General features: G+C 47.9%; 1 protein-coding gene across 3 annotated transcripts in view; it reads left to right on the plus strand.

The window, feature by feature from the left end:
- LOC128301311 (ets DNA-binding protein pokkuri) overlaps positions 1 to 12964 on the plus strand; it is a 43879-nt gene that overhangs the window by 21649 nt on the left and 9266 nt on the right. For all 3 annotated transcript variants that reach the window (XM_053037713.1, XM_053037714.1, XM_053037715.1), the window contains exon 3: positions 1361 to 1474. The gene's annotated coding sequence lies outside the window, so the exon portion shown is untranslated. The remainder of the gene's footprint in view (positions 1 to 1360; positions 1475 to 12964) is intronic.

A 12964-nucleotide genomic window follows, 5' to 3' on the forward strand; every position in this document is an offset into this window, starting at 1 on the left:
GCCCGCTTGAGCCGTCTCTCCTATCTAACCCACCCGGAAGAGACGTGGGTTGTACGACGTGAAGCTTCGTATAGTCTACGGGCTTCCTTCTAACTCCCGAAATGTGGGCACCCCGCTTTGCTGCGCGCGCCCTGGGGGGTGACAGGAAGCCACATGTCGAACGAGTAAACGGAAAACGGGCAGTGGTTTATTTTTAAACCAGCGCAAACATTGATTTTCTTCCCGCCTCGACCGAAGGGGGAAGGATTTCGAGACGAACCATTGGGACCGTCCTCGCTAGACGACGACAGCCCAAGTCAACCGAGTCCAAGTCCAAGTCGACGACAGAGTGCGCGCGAATCATATTTCCGTGTCTGCTGCTCTGCTGTTGTGCTCCGCGCTCTGTACTCAACGAACATTTCCATGCTGTCCTTTCCGCGCAAAACACTACGGCACGCAGCTGACTCACTCCTTACCGAGAGTGCCAAGAGTGGGCAAAAGTGAACCACACCAGCCCGTGGAGAGGTGTTTCTGCTTTTTTTTTTTGCGCCTTTCAATTTTGTAAACCTCCTTTACCTAACCACTCCTGGAGAGTGTCGTCGCGAAATTCGCCTCACAGCGTGTTGGTGAATTCTATTTGCAACGAACGACGGTATGGAGATGATGAGATGTACTCGGGCGGTGCGCAATGCCGATGCATGAGATGCATCTCGTTGCACTCTCCGGCGCAGGAAGGAAATATTAAATTAAAAGTAATAATTAAGCGAACCAAAGGCATTTGATGGGATGTGGACAGAGGGTTTGTATACCTCTGTGTGCAGCCTGTACCTTGCTCGTGTGTATGAGTTTATGTAGCCTTTCAGTAATTAATGTGCCCACCATCATCCACTCGACGTGACGTACCCACACCCCGGCAAGGCAAGTGCGACCGCCGCGGTACCTTTTTTATTTGGGCAAATTATCATTCCGACGAGAGGAGGAATGTTCTATTCGGAGTGGCAGTTCCTTTTTTTTTCGTCTAGGTTAAGAGTCTAGGGTTAATGGGGTAGTCACATAACTACTGCGCTGGTGTAACTCGTTAGAGGAGTTGCACTTCAGCCGATCGGATGTAGATGATGATGTACAAATTTGTCCCGGAAGCGCTCACATTCGTTGCTCTTCTGATTGCTTCCCTGCTAGCTGGTGCCAACTTGTTAAAAATCATGCTTCTACTGGTTGGTTGGTTGCAGATTATTTAATTGCAAACTCTAGTGTGAATGCTTCAACAAGCCCTTTACACCACCCTCTCCCACCACCTAACACCACCTGTTTGTGGTTACGTCTCTTTTGAAATGCAACCTTTTTTTTTAAATCCCACTTAATTATCTCTTTATATTTGCAGCGAACTCAGCGTCAGAATTTTTGACAGAGTGAGAGCAGGCGAACCTTTTTCCTGGTGGAAGTTACAACTTTGCTTTTCGCGGATGTCGCTTCGGTGTTCAACATTATTGGAAACGTAAGTGTACAACATTTTTGTTAGATTAATACATTTTCTCTAAGTTTATTTTAGGAAATTCCGTAAATCAACAAATGATCGATATTTGAACGATGTTCTAAACAGTGTTTGGGCAATTAAAATCCTGTGCTGCTGGTTGACGTCTCACTAGTGGGCTTGAGGTAGCTGCTGAGTCCCAATCCCAATACTGACTCAGACTCCCCCACAGAGCCCTGATGAATAGGTGTGATATTCAAGTATAAGGATGATATTGGACATCTCATGCAGAAGTTTTACTGAAGTTCAACAGAAGTTAACCACGCAACTCTGTTCTGATGAGCCTTTTTCGGTTAGATGTTGTCTCGCGCCACTCAGAATTGGATTGCTCAGAGTTGCTGAGATCTCCCAAAGTGGGCTCCCGAGACTTCTTGGATATTAGTATAAGGATAGTGTCCGGCATCCGTTACTATTCACTGACGATGTTGTGCAGCTCTACCTTAAGGTGCAGAAGAGAACCCAAGATATATGAAAACCTCCACTATGCTCTTCATGCTGTACGCCCGTGCGTGGAAGTGTACGATCGTTGTGCATTTAGTCACTTGCCTTCTTCCGTGATCGCCCATACACCAAAACCGTTTTACCTGCGTGTTTGTACCGAAACAACACAACTGCTACAAGCAAAAAAGCACCTTCTCCCCTTGCCTTCTTTCTACCAGAGGCTCGGTACAGGTGGACGCGTTGACGTAAATAATACGCAAAGCAAACCCCCCCAGCAGTAACTACAACATCGCACACGACCACACGGCCAAACTCCATTCCGGCCCAACACCATTGGTTGTCCGTCATTCGTCGTCGTCTCTTGGTGGGTACCGTTTCTTTTCGCGTGTTTTGTTTTGCTGTTGTAATGTTGTTGCTTCGGCTCGTTTCGATTTCGCGGTTTACTTCCAATCCGTGTTACCAACTGTTCAAATCCGACACACACACACTTCGTACGAAATATGGCGTTCGGGGTGGTGGTGGCTTTACTTCCGGAAGCGCTTGGTAGGGTAGGGTGGAACAGTTTTTGCATGAACCACCGTTTCGTTTTGTGGCGGTGTTCCGCGCGACATCCGGAACCGGAAATGTGTGCGTTTGTGCCCCCCCGTGGTGGTCCACGTTTACCGGGCAAAACCGGACGACCTTCGAACCTCGCCGCGATCGGTCACGTCCGATCCGATCTCCGGTGGTCCCATTTTTTGTTCACTTCTTTCGGTTTTGTTCTTTTCCACTTTGTGTTGCTATTTCGTTCACTTCCTTTCCCTTTTTTTATCGCCGCTTGCCCACTTGCATATTTGGCACGCTCTGGAGAAGGCTGTTGGTTGGTTCGAGCTACACACAGAGCTCGCGAATTTATATCGCCACGATCTCTTTTCCAATAAAACGAATGGCGGCAACGACTGCCGCCGCCGACGACGACGTCGACAAGAACTTATCTCTTCCGGGGCAATAAATCTTCTTTCACCGTTTCCGTGCGCACCGGGCAACGGGCGGAGGATGATGAAGGAGATGGGCTTGGGGCCACGCTACCACATGGAGTTTCGTCCGGTCGGTTCATGTGTGCGTGTGTGTGTGTGTGCTGTTTATGTTTCAGCATTTATTTTTACCTTCACTACACCCCACAATTCCCCCAAATCCTGCGACAGACACACAAACATACTCACACAGATCCTTTCGGCATCCACCTTCCTTTCCCCCAGGGGAACTGTTCCGATCCCGGAAATGTACGAATATTTCCCTCTACTCCACCATTGAGGGAGATCGCTTTTCCATTTCCGGCACACAATGTCCAGGCGGAAGACCGACCACTCCATGGTCAGAATGGATGGATCCTTTCGCCCGCCTCTCTCTCTCTTTCTCTCTCTCTCTCTATTAGCTTATAACCCAACGAGAATAGCTTATCACGTGGAGTTGTCTATATGTGTGGGTTTGTGTGTTCATAAATTTGTATTGATTTTCCTCTCGCTCATTTCCGGAAATTGTGGGCAATGGTCCCGATTTCCATTATCATTGCCTTTTGCATCGAGTGAGCGATTATGTTTACCCCCGCTTCGCTCGAGCAGCGTCTCCTCCGCTAGTTCCCAAATTTATTGCAACCATTTTCATTAACCCGGACCCCCGGAACCACCAGGGTGTCCCGGGGAGGGAACAGGGAAAGGTGTCCTTGCGATGGATGGTGTTTACATCCCCATTGTATGGAAGTTTGGTTCCGGTTGATGCCCGGTGGAGAGAGAGAAAAAAGATCCACAATGCACAATGCCGGAATATGTTTGTGTGGGTAATATAAATATATACACACACACACACACACGGTAGAAATGCAGCAACAAAACTTCCAACCTCAATAAAACTCCACTGCCATAAAATTCTGTGCGATGCAAACATGCCAACATGTACGACCTTTCGCACTAACAGGAATTTATTTGCTACTCGCAACAACAACGAGATATTATTGTTGTTTTCACTCATCAAATGATTGGAATTGCGATTTAAAACAGCTTTATACGAAAAAAAAAATCATTCTCTCCACGCATTCCGCGAAATCCGGTCAACTATAAACTACTAAAATGCATGCAGATGCAACTTCCGCACATACCGCAAATGTGTGTGCAGTGCATTTATTTCCCACTGCATGATGCGCACATACACACGTGTGTGAGGAAGTCACTCCCCAGGCCCCACCCTCCACCGTGTCTGCTGCTGCCCTTCTGCCAGCGTTGCCATAACATCCGCTGTATGGGCGTTCATTTGTTGTTTTTTTTATTTCTTTTAATTTTTCGGGAGGTAAAAAAGGATATATGCTCCATTCCGGATCGGCAAGCTCTCTGTATGTTTCGATGGTGGCCGCCTCACACATTTTCAGCTATCCCTCTCCCCTCCCGCCGTTTCGCTTTATCTCCCCAACGGGGTTACGGTTTCCATTTCCTGCGCTTTTGGTCCTGTTTCCTGTCCACCCACTGTGTGTCCTTGCCCCCAACACCCCCCCAATACTCATTTCCGGTTTTTGTTCCTCGTTTTTCCATTTCATTTAATTTTCCCGTCCACTAACCTGATGCTGATGATTTTTGTTATATATTTTTTCCTGTGTATTTGTGCGTGCCGCGCGCGTGTATGTGTGTGTGTGTAGCAAAAAAAAAATAGGAAAAACATGACCACGAATCCTAAATCGGACAGGAAAATGTTTATAGATTTAGTAAGAGTAGTAATATCCGGTTTCCTTCTTCACTTTTCATGGTGGGTGGGTGGTACTAGTGACTGTTGGGCTGTCGACATGGAGGACGACGAGGACCAGTACAGGTCACATTGTGTGTGTGTGTGTGGCATTCGAAAGGGAACAAAATTGAGGAAATTGATTTTTGATCTCGTCCACTCGTCCATCCAAGCGATGATTACGTATGGACGCCAGCAAAACGGGATGATGATGTATGCGTACGTTGTGCCGTTTTTTTTTATTATCATCCTGTCCGGTTTTTTCTCCCCGCTTTTCATTTCATATTTTGACCCACGAGCAATATATAAGGGTGAAATATCGCATCCCCCATCGGGTGAAGAATGCACATCACGGTTGGGTGAATTCTTCGACCGAATTTTGTTGTCCCGCCGAAGTTTCAAGGAACTGAGGACCAATAAAAATGGATAAAATGAAAGCTTGCTATACCCCGCCGCTGCGTTAAGACGAGAACTCCCCCCAAGTTCCCCCGGGGGTGGGAAGTCTAGAAACTTTTTTTGGCGAACTCAAGATTCAAAACCGAAATGAGGACATAACACGACCGTCCTCTGTCCACCCCAACGCTCGCTTGGATGCAGCAGCACACTCTGGAGTGCATTAATTAGGCGAAGCAACACACTCATTCCGAAAGCGTCTCAAGCAAATCTCAAATCCCCCGACAACTCTTCGAAAACTCACCCGAATACACACACACACGCACACACCTTTCTGGTTGCGCCATGGGCCGAAAATTGAAATATTAACTTTTATTTGCTATTTCCGGTCGAATGTTGTGTCCGTCCGCGCGCGCTCGGTCTTGTCTTTCTTGTGGGGTTTTTCACGCAATCGGCGTTGACCTCGGGAACGGTGCGCACTATAGGCACTATAACCATCGTCCGTTTTCACGACTGCCCCCGTGTGTGTTCGACAGCGCTTTCCGGTCCATTAATTGCCCTCCGGGCGGTCGTGCACCGTTTTGTGTACACTGTTTTAAGGCGAAAGGATTTCATCTCAAACCCCCCCGCGCTTCAGCGTGGCCAGAAAGAAAGAAAGAGTCCGAGATTTAGACGTGCGCGCGCGAACCTGCGTTGTCTTCTGGTTCCCTTTTCTTCCTCCCGGGGTAGATGGTCCCGCATCACTCGATTTATCTTCCATCCGGTGCGAGAGGAATTTCCTTACCGCCCCGGATGCGAACCATCGGCCCGAGTGGTCGTCTGCCATTTTGGCTCGATGTTGCCTTGTCTGATCATTAATTTTATTGCCGTTCCTTTCCCAAAAAAAAAATTCCTTTCAAATCGGGCCTCGTTGAAAAAACTAAAGCACGCAAAATTGGAACCGCTTCTGGGTCATGTTCTCTCGTTCCGTTCCAAACGGAAAACCAGACCCGGAGGGAGGAGAAAGATCATGAATTCCACCCAGGAAGAGGTCAGGAAGACGCCGGGCCGGCCATCTTGGCGTACCAAAGGCGCTTCCTTTCTTGCTTCGCTCCAGTTGTTTATAAACAACTGCCCGGCGAGCTGTCAAACATACGTGGCACGCGGGGCAAGAGATCCACTGGCACACTATTTGTATCGCGTGCCCGCGACGCTGTGAAGGTCGATTAGAATTTTTTCAGTCGCCATATTGCTGGCACACCACCGGGTGGGAAGGGTGCGAAGATAAATTAGGCCCCAATTTCTTTAACATTCAATATCCCTCGCGATTTAAATTGCTATTATGAGGTTGCTGTGTGTGAGGCAGGCATTTCTTTCGCAATGTCCAGCAGAAGAAGGGAAACGAAAACTATCGTTTAACTAACGATCTTGCAGCTTGATTGATCATCTGGCCATTGTGAAGGGGAGAGGGCGGTGTGTTACATACTGTATTCAACTGCAGCTCCCACTGCTGCAAAAGAATGTTACGTGATCGGTTCCATTCCAAGCTGTGTGGCCCCGTCGTTTCCCATACGAAACCGGAAAAAGCGGTGCGAACTCGATCGGTTTGTCATCGGGTAATCAGCGTTATACCACTGCCGTCCCCAAACCACTGTGTGGGATACGGTGTTGTGGACTAGGCCACTCCGCACCCGGTGAGTGGCTGGAACCGGTGATGGTAACGTAGCCGCCGTGAGGGTTACTTAATCGTGTTATATGAATTTTAAAATTTTTGACCGACTTTCATGCTTTCCTTTTGTACGCTCTTTCTTCACCGGATCACTCCGGATAGTGGGCGGGGAAATACCCGCAGCGGGCAAGAGGGGAAAGACCCTATTTGTGGAGTTTGTTGATGCGTGCCGCTTCTTCCGCTTTCGCGCCCAGCCGTGTCTCACCTTCTGTTTGTTCGCGCACACACCGCGCTGCGTCTCGTATGAAAAATTGCACCTTTCAGATTTGTCTTCCCCAATCGATGGTGGGGAAGGATGGTGGGTTGGTAGTGGCGGTAATCAAGTAACCACGCAACAACCACCATCATCGCAACACGCAGAGCTTAAATCCAGCGGAACTTCGTTGCTGGATGTGGTGTGCGCACTGAAGAAAGATGTGACGTAACGTTTTGCTGAGGTATCTCCAGCTCGGTCGAGCTCTCCTTAGCGATCACTCTTGCGATCGAGCGTGAAAGGGAAAGCACGAACGTTGAGATGATGGAACCCGCCAACAACAATGCCCATACTCCCCACTCGGCTACTCCAGGTGCCGCTCCGGGCTGGCGCTTCTTGGTTGTGTGACGTAATACTAAATCTTGATGAACTCCACCACGACCAAGTCTTCCACCCGTGAAGAGAACTTCAAACAACACATCGCTAGCAAAATATTATTTCGTTTGTGACTCTTTCACTTGATCTTTGCCCTATATATGCTCTCAGCTGACAGTAGTCTATGCTTTCTCGACATGGAAATGACATGGAAAGATGGAACTCAGAATAGTTCGCATACCCCAACAACAAACTACCACTATCGTTTACAGAAAACAAGCACAAATCACACAAACCAACTCGAACCAACTTCCTGAGCCCCTGGTCTAAACCATCCGCATTCGCATCGGAAGACATGACTGAAAGGAATTAAGTTACTTTGTGTGGACATGCCCACGGTACATAATAGGTAAATTTATTGAAATCACAATGATCCAATTCCCGGCCCGCTTAATTCGGTTGTCACAGAGACGACGGGTGTACGATCATCGCGCCAAATGTCAGCCGTAAGCGTATTCCCTCGCTTTCATCATATGTTTAGACGCTTTGTTTCGTCTCACAAGCGTTTGCCCCATCGCTGGAAGATGAGTGAAGAATTCTACAGGTTTCAGCACTGAAATCCTCGCACGAAATCCCCAAGTGTCAGCTCTTTAAGTCGTCGCCACGCTGCTATGGAGCCGGCTCCGCACACGGGCGGAGATCTCCATTGTGTCCAATGCTCTTATCCTCACGATATGCGACACGTTGACGAAATTATGATGACAATTTATATCCATTTCGCTCGGAAAGCAAGGGGGACAAGCGTTCATCTTGCACATCGATCTGACAGCTCTCGCACTGCCCCTAGTCCCTAGTCGCTTAGAATAGAAGATGTCATTCTTGTGTCTACTTAAAGCTGAACTGGGATTTGTCTTGCTATTTGGAGACGTTTGACGTTTTCTATTCAACTTTATTACAATTATTCTCTAACAGTTTAACAGTGAGGGGCTGAAACTGAATATCTGCTTGGAACTCGTCCAATATTACCATATCTCTCTTAAATAGCGGAGCGATTGCGCGGACACTCGGTCATGTGCAAACGGGGTAGGTTTAGATTCCTCATCCTGGGACGGTGGGAGGGAGTCGATTAGTCACAACAAGCAGCAGCCGGAAATGAGCAAGCGCTCTACCGCCTCTCTCTCTCTCTCTCTCTCCCATTCGTGTCCAATTGCGTCATCCACCGTACACCCTTCTTACGTCGTTTGGTGCCTGAAGGGTGTTGCGTCGCTAGTAATGGACGATCTCATGCCCGGTTTTAATCGGTTGATTGATCGAACGAAATGAGTTTTCCTCTCGATGGAAAATGATTTTAAAACGCTCATTACACCACACGAAAAAATACGAGATGAAGATTCTACCTGCACCGTTTGTGTGCCCCTCATTAACACGCACCTGTTTTATTGGAATGCAGATTGGGAAATGATCGATCAAATTGCGTTCGGATCTTGGGTGTCTTCGCTGCACACAACGCGACAGGAAGTGTCAAAAGTCAGTATCGCTTTACCACCGATCACGGCACGGTGTCATCTTTGGCATCTTCATCCGGCATCACATTGCGTACGACTCCGCGCGTTTATGTTCGGGTCCCCCCCCCGCAGATCACCTCTCGTTAGTGAGACGGCAATAGCAGCACCTAGTAACGCTCACGTTTACTTAGCCGTTTGGAGATGATACGTGCGAGCGTTACGTCACGTCACTTCAATTCTGTGGGAACTATGCATAACCTTTCAGTACCTTACGGGGTGCGGTGCGTGTTGTTCTCTCATCTTCGCACCAGCACTCAACATCTCGTCATCTCGCACATTCCACAGACAGCGGATCTATGTTTTAATCTCCCCGCAGGGAAGATAGGCAAGAATGCGTTGGCTGTAGCAAACACAACACAGTGACTCCACGAGGTACAACAGGTTGAAGCGAGCGTAAAAACATCTAATGATCGTTTCTCTTTCTCCAATGTTCCATGATGTTTTGTGTCTTTGCGAAAAAAGCGTTTGTCAAAAAGAACAGTGTCGTCTCCTGTGCCCCTTTTTGGATGATGGAGATTTTTGGTTTTGTTTGTCCTTCTCCTACGGGGTTTTGCGTTTTACCGGAGATAGAAGAAGCGAGACCTAACGACCGCGAAACATTACTATGCGTGAAATGTGGATGATGAGGAAGCACCAGACACAGCGCTCTGCTCCAATCTGGCTCTGGGCTCGCTAGATCTCCAGCACCGGGAAGCACTCGGCAAACCCCGCCGACTTAACGATATGCAAATGAGCTGAGAACGATCGTATGTAACACAACACAACAGCGTGTCGGTATAACGCTGTCGACGATGCGAGCAAACAATTTAAAGGAAGTTTCACCAAAACACCTCCAAAAGCCGGAGCGAAAGAGAGCCTGCTTTGGTGGATGCTGTTGCTAAAACCCTGAACCCACGGAGTGCATGCGAGACTGTTGTGTGTGTGTATGGGGCCGAGCAGCATAACAACACGTTTTACAATCTGTTCTGTTACGTTCTCCGCTCCACCTCGTGTAAACTTCAAACACAATGTGCTGCGAGCAGTTAGAACGCAGAAGATGAAGCGAAACGGCTTGTCAGTGTACGCGCAGTACAGCACTATCATCTTACAATCAGCCAGATCTGCTTTATAAAACGCTTGATCAGATCGCGATCGCATCGGAATTGGAATCTGTTTTCCTGCTCCTGTGTGTGTTCGGTATCAGACACCTCCCTTGTGCTTACAGGAAACGACTCGTTCTCCAATTTCCCGTATTTCCAGGCAGTCATCTCTCGCTATCGCTCCCAGCAAGCAAGAATGAAGTGTGGAAATATCAAAGCCGTACACTGACCACTTCCAACTGCGTACATCTGAGCGGGAGAACGAGTTCCGAAAGATCGTAACGTTTCCTCGTTTGCACATTTAGTTTAGGGTACTTCCTGTGCTAAGACTCCTCTCACAGATGTGTCTTACCTTCTTATAAAACTTAAGACTTCCCAAAAAAAAAAACCAGAAGTCTGCCAGTAAAAGCGATAAAAATGAATGTGATCGACAAGACCCAAACATCTTACCCGTACCACCCCATTTCGTGGCGTTTTCGAGTTGGATCTTAAATTGGAAGTTCTTTCGAAATACCTTCGGAACAGCGATACGAAGACACGTGGAGAGGTGACCAGGGAAATGTGTAGTGAAATGTGTTTTAATCCACCCCATTTCGATTGCAATTTTCATTTTCATCTGAAGGTTACTGGCCACACATTACTGGGGCCGCTCCCCCAGAGAGAGAGAGCGATGTTCCGGCAGGCTGGAAAAGCTAAACTGCAGCTCGTGATTTATATACTTGATCATCTCCTCTCCTGGCGCGAGCATGGTGTTGGTCTGAATGGGGGGGTTGGTCAACAGGGGGTGGTTTTGTTTAACATTTTTGTAAATATTCATTCGATGAGAACATACTTCTTCCGTGCGCGCTCGTTTTCAAACCCATGGCCCCTTTCCCTGTATCCTCGTTCTCGCGTGTACATGTACGCGATCGTAAGTACAGTTCTCGCGCCGCCGGTGTGCGCCATTTATTTAATGTATGTTGTGACGCAAACTAAAAACCACCGTTACATCTCGGGTCGCCCGATTCCGAGAGTGGTGGAAACTGTGTTCTGAGCAATCTGTTGCGATCTTCTCGCGCCACGGCTCGCGTTTTGTTTGTGGTGTACTTATTTTAATGACTTCCTTTTCCTTTCGCCTCCTGCGCCAATCAATATTCCTTTTGGCGTGCACTCGGTCGTCCATTGCATGAAGAGTTGTTTTTACGGTGCAAGACAAACCCATCCTTTCGATGGGTAATTATTACAGGGGTGTACACACACACACACACACACCCGATCATCCCGTAGCCTTTTGTGTAATGATACTACAACCTCCCTACCGTGGCTGGGAAGATTTGCACACACACTTAAAGGAGGGAAAAAACAAGTTCGATCGTTTCATTATCGATTAATAACATACCAGCGCTTCCATACGTTAACGCTTATTCTCGGCTTTCGGAGTGAAGTTAAAGGAACTTCGTAGACTGCCACAGCACAGATGATAAGTGGAGGGTGTACAGTAAGTGCTGTGTTTCAACCATCCCCAAAGCTCAAAATGTTATGTCGCGAAAGATTATGTGCGCGGGGTGACAAAACACGCTTTAATACGGGAAAGCTTTTGCTCCTGCGTGCTACCTCCCGAATTCTTATCATCATCATCAACGTCCCAGCGAGAATGCTCCCAGTTGAGAGTGCCACAGCACCGACCGAAGGCGCATAAAAGCAACGTCCGGACGGAGAGGAAAAGATGAAACTCCAGGCTTCAACGCACACACGGCGAAACTTTATTTATAATATCATTTTAGTTTCCGTTTAAACCGGTTATATATGTGGACCGCCTTCAGCTACCTTTCTCGGAACGGTAGCGCGCGCAGGTTCTCCGCAGATATACCGCAGATCGCTTCTTACCCGTTTCGAAGCCACATAACCTCAATAAAAAAGCTCAGTACCCACAGGCGCAGGGATGAAAAGCGGGGAGCAACATAATTGTTGAAGATTGGGGAAACAGAAGGATGTGCCCACTGCACGCGTGTTCTGTTCTCACACTATTTCGCTTCCCCGCTTAGCGCCAACTTCAAACCGGACTGCTCCACACAATTGCGAAAGACAGGACTTTTGCAGGTCGCTCTCTCTCTCTCTCTCTCTCTCTCTCTCTCTCTCTCTCTCTCTCTCTCTCTCTCTCTCTCTTTCAACGTCACAGGAAACGAACGTGGCATTAATAAGTAAAACACAAAATTAACACACAAACCCAACCCCATATTCTTCCCCGTGCACGGGAATTCTTTCGTGGAGCCCTTGCCCTTCAGCAGGGTGTATATTTGGAGGTGTGGGACTGGGTACGGGAACGCCGCACCCTTGTCAAGAAGAAGGAAGGCATTCGTCTTGGAAGTTGTTTCGGATATTGGCTTTCGTAAAGAATACACACTGGGCTCCAATATACGAAGAGTCAAAGATAAAGCAGAGGGAGAAATATGCCGCCCGTTAACGGTTTGGAAGAGTTACGCCCGGTTCCGGAGTGAATAGAGTGCCTAATGAGAGATCCTTTCCCGTTCCTCATCCCACAATTCTTGAGGTCTTGATCTTTGGAGATTGTTCTGCGCATTTTTGCATACGCGAAAGGGACAACAAAATGAATGACACGGTAACACGAAAGAGAAAAGGAAACATTCATCATTCGTCATGTGAGTGTGTGTGTGTGTATGTGGTTGTGGTCACGATTGAGTCTTGCGATCATCTGCTTCCGCTGGAACGGGAAAGGAATGCGCTCCAGATCTCCTTTTACTGCGGCTCGTACAGTTCACGGTTCTACAGAATCCCCTGCTCCGCTTCCTTCAATTGGCAATATATCAGGGAACGATAGACGGTCCGGTATGGACTCTGTTTCTGTTACTGGCTTTATAACCGGCTCCTTCTATACACGTCTCACAGAGGAAGACCTCAAACCGGACACAAGCATGCAGGGGTTTTCCGGTGTACAACAGTCGCAGGATGAAG

Source organism: Anopheles moucheti, chromosome 3 (genome assembly GCF_943734755.1).
Source record: "Anopheles moucheti chromosome 3, idAnoMoucSN_F20_07, whole genome shotgun sequence".
Classification (NCBI taxonomy): domain Eukaryota; kingdom Metazoa; phylum Arthropoda; class Insecta; order Diptera; family Culicidae; genus Anopheles; species Anopheles moucheti.